At 33.7% G+C, this 4435-nt stretch overlaps 1 long non-coding RNA gene across 3 annotated transcripts; it reads right to left on the reverse strand.

Moving 5' to 3' along the window:
* Nucleotides 1–1829: 1829 nt before the first annotated feature.
* Nucleotides 1830–4149, reverse strand: LOC112697268 (uncharacterized). 3 transcript variants are annotated; one of them, XR_011862568.1, is made up of 3 exons: nucleotides 4006–4149; nucleotides 2862–3694; nucleotides 1944–2783 (listed from the first exon to the last, which is right to left on the reverse strand). It is a non-coding gene; the product is annotated as an uncharacterized lncRNA (long non-coding RNA). The 3 variants fall into 3 exon arrangements; XR_011862567.1 differs by having other exon boundaries at nucleotides 1830–3694; nucleotides 3935–4149; XR_011862566.1 differs by having other exon boundaries at nucleotides 1944–3694.
* Nucleotides 4150–4435: the final 286 nt, after the last annotated feature.

Below are 4435 nucleotides of genomic sequence, written 5' to 3' on the forward strand. Positions count from 1 at the left end.
ACTTTGTGATTGTATTGTTTGTCTTGTTGTGACTTGCTTGTACATTGAATTGAATCTCTTGCTTGCACTATTTGTTTGTGAGTGTATTAAAGTGATTACGAATTGACATTTGACTGAGGATTAACTATATGGCTGAGAGACAGAAAATGTGACTAGTTTTATATTTAAAATTTGTTTTGAGTTTAGAAATTTAAAGAAAAGTAATTATTTACCTAAAATAGAAATAAAAGTATTTCCAAAGGGTTAACAAAATAGTTTTACTAAGTAAGTTAATTATTTGCATTAAATTCACTACTTCTACGGCATTCCCATTCCCTACTGAGAACGTGTGGTTTGTTCTCACCCCAAAATCTTCCACCCTTTCAGTGACACAGGTTCGAAGATTCAGTTAGAAGATGCAGACGACTAGTAGATTTACTTGTGATTCCTGTTATTTTTATAGAGTTCTCTCGCCCTTGTTGCTTTAAGTTTTATTTTATCCAGAGGAATAGGTATTGTATTTGAGTTTTATATTGAATTCATTTGTATAGCATTTATTATTATTAATAATTGTGTGATTTTAATTAATACAAATAATTTTTCTGGTATTCTCTTATAAACTGAAACGTGATATCGACCTAAAGGCTCAATATTAAATAGTAAATAAGGAGAACAGGTTAATAACTCCTTACTTTTGGTACGATCATGACGTGCTAAAGGTTAGGGTGTTACACATTTCACAACCCCTATTGAAATGTTTGACACCCTAACAAATAATGTATGATGTATGTGTTGTAGGAGATTCATGAAGAGTGTTGCAGTCATCACATAGGGGGTAAATTGTTAGCCCAGAAGGTTGGTAGAGTCAGATACTACTGGCCAACAATTATAAAAGATGCAATCGATTATGTGAAAAAATGACAAAAATGTCATCTCCATGGAAATCTTCATCAAGCTCCACCTCAGAAACTCGTCTCTGTATTCTGACATGGTCTTTTGCAAAATGAGAAGTAGATCTTTTGGGACCATTTTTCCAAGGACCCGGACAAGTCAAATTTTTTATAGTGGTAATAGACTATTTCACCAAGGGGATTGAAACTATGTCATTGTCAAAAATAATGGTAGCTCAATGTCGAAAGTTTATATGGTATGATATATTGACGAGATTTGAAATTCCAGAGGTAATTGTTACAGATGATGGAACTCAATTTGTAGATGCTAAGTTCCGTGACTTTTTGAGTGGGTTGGTAATGCATAAATTATTTATGTCAGTAGAATACCCTCAAGCTAATGGACATGTTGAAGCTGCTAACAAAGTGATCCTTAAAGGGTTTAGAAAAAGATTAGACAATTTTTCGAGTTTATAGGTTGATGAAGTGTGGTTAGTACTTTGGTCTTATCACATTACACCTCAGTCTTCTACTGAAGAGACACCATTCAAATTCACTTATGGTGAAGAATCTTTGATTTTGGGTAAGGGGCTATAAGTTGGAAAACTTACATGGATCCATGGTTTCAAGAACATGGAATGCCATTCACTTAAATAAATATTTGTCCTAGTAAATTTTTTGTAGGTGTTAAGAATTAAAAGACATTATTTTTCTATTTATTTAGGTTTTTATGAGGCCTTACTTTTAGTATTTTGTATTCAATTCCATTACAAATACAATCCATTTTCTGATGCAATTATCAATTATTGCATGATTCATAACTTGTTTGTATAGATTAAAGGTGAAAACCCAGAATAACGGAAAGGCTCACATGTTGACAAAGCATTTTCAAAACAAAACTGGAAAAATGGTAACACATAATGAAGCAAAGTAAAGACAATTGAAATTTAGATAACAATCTAAATAAAATGATGGTTTACAGTAGATAAATAAATTTTTGAGAAGATGGGAATCAGTTTGATAAAAAGGAGAAAAGACAAACTTGGAAGCTAAGTGAAAGAAAACTTTAAAAAATTTTATGAAAGAGATTTAAAGTACATAAACTATTTTTCCATCAACAACTTTTTTGAAGACACCGACTTTTGAGACATCCATGTTGGGAGCTATAAGTTTGATCTGGTCAAACATATTCCTTTCAACATCAAAAACTCCATCCACGGCAACTTGCTCAGATTTCTTGACCGATATGGAGAGATCGTCAATTTGCTTCATAAGCTCAGTTATCTGCTTCTTAAAATTTTCTTCTATAGCAATGGAGGTTTTCTTTGCCTCTTCTAGAGTTTCAACTTTGGATTCAAGTCCTTAATTTTCTTTTTTATGCTCGTTAAGGATTCATTCAACTTTTGGACCTGTGATTTGGCCTCTTTCAATTTTTTTCCTGCTTTGATAATTCATATCAGTAGTTAGAAATATCTTTCTCACCATATCTGATACAAGTAGCTAAATAAAATAACATTCTCTGAACTTGAGGCATTGTCTCATCAAGAGGAAGTTTTGCTAAACAAGATTTTGTCATATCAATTAGGAGATACTCATCAATGAACTCAGGAACTTGGAATTCTTTTTTCAAGATACAACCAAAGGAAGTCGGAAGAGGAGTTCCTGTTTCTTTAATATGACTTTTCCTTTTCATTTGCTTTTTCTTTTTGGAGGAATTGATGGGAGCAAGATTGTTTACATTATGAATCTTGGGACCAGCTCCTGTGTCATACTTAGGAGGAAGAGGGACGTTGCTCGTTATGGTGAAAGAAAAAATTCTATCTCCACTCCTTGTGTTAGTAACGACGTTGGCCTCGAAAGATGCCAACCTTCTTTTCATTGCTATGATAGCTTCCAGACATCTAACTATGTCAACTATCAAAAAGGAGCAAAAGGTCGTAAAGCCAGGATATAATAAAGGTAGAAAAAAGAAAGAACTGCATAAATATTTACCAAAAAAATTCCAAACAGTATGCTCGTGGGCCAGAATGGTTCGAAGATTCAAAGATTGATGATTGCGAAGTTCTAAAAGCATTTGAATACTCGCAAATTTGAAAGCGTTAATGCCTTGAAGTTGAATTTTAGGGGAGAGGACATTAAAGTTCCAATACAAGTTAAACTTTTTTTCATCTTCCATGGTCATGAAAAAAGGTCTAGTTCCATCTACTCTCTCAACCTTGAAAAATTTCTCCTTAAAATCGTGATAAGATTCTTCAAAGAGATTGAAAATTCTCCTATTCGAGTTATCTCGAAAAGAGATAAACCCACAACTTTGCAAGCTAAAGGGAATGGTTAGGTTGAAAAAAAAGGACCTTATAAGAAGCATCTAGCCCAAGGAAAGAACATACTAGCTTGAAGCTTCGGATAATAGCCCAGGTGTTTGAATGAAGTTGTGATGATGCATATTCTGTATAGCTAAGAATTGCTTGTTGGAAGGCTGTGAAGGGAAGACAGACTCGAAGACAGGTAAATAGCGTCTCGTACAACCACAACCAATCAGGTTGGAAGCCCGCATGATAGTTATAATGGTAGAGACGATCATTCTAACTCAGGGTAGAAAAGGACATATAAGTTTCCAATGTCAGAACTAAAGATAACCCGTGCTTTTGGTAACACATCTAGCTTGTTTTGGGTGATGGTGGAAACAATATATTTCACCTCTTCTAAAATCTAAGAATAAGGATCCACTCGCTGAGTTGGGATGGAATGTGGAATACGTCTAGACGATGATGAACCGACCTTTTTGCGGGAAGCAATTATCTTCTTCTTCGAAATCTCAGAGAAACCTACAAGAACACCACCACTATGTTATAAAATGAAAGTTCTAAAAAAACACTAAGAGAGCCTATTGAAAGTCCTATAATTTCTCAGAAAAATTCCTAAAAATCACTAATATTCAAAATAGGGGAAGAGCTAAATAGTGATACCCCCTACTAAAACATAAACATGCAGATTTTGGAGAATAAAATTTTAAAACTACATGCTATAAAAATCATCGAAACAAAGGCAATAAAAAAATAATATACTTTTCATCTCGATTGATGAAGTTCGAACAAAAGTAAGATTTGGAAGAAAAAAAGGAAGTTAAGTTCCATACGTAAATAAAGGTTACTATAGCAAATGTATGAAATAAACAGCAAGATCCCCTTTTTTGAAAAAACCAAGAACGGGAGTAAAGGAACTTGAAGTTTTCTTCTTTGCAAGAGTTTGGAGGTTTCTTTGAAAGGGAGAGAAGATTTTCTTTTGGGGAAGAGTTAAAAATGAAAGTAAAGTTGAAGAGAAGTTTATTAATAAAAAATAAATGCAACATTGATTGATGGAGAGAGAAAGTTGACGGTTCGAAAATCGAAAGAAGTTACAGCCACTCAAAAGAACTAAAAGGTTTTTTTCAGTATTTTTTTGGTGCTTAAAGCCCAAGATAAAATGGGTTTGGTCCATCAAACTCGGATTTACTTGACAAAATCGTGAGCCAAGAAATCCAAGTTGGGGTACTGTTCTAGACAAAAATAGTATACCGAGAATCCGAT

Source organism: Arachis hypogaea, chromosome 6 (genome assembly GCF_003086295.3).
Source record: "Arachis hypogaea cultivar Tifrunner chromosome 6, arahy.Tifrunner.gnm2.J5K5, whole genome shotgun sequence".
Classification (NCBI taxonomy): domain Eukaryota; kingdom Viridiplantae; phylum Streptophyta; class Magnoliopsida; order Fabales; family Fabaceae; genus Arachis; species Arachis hypogaea.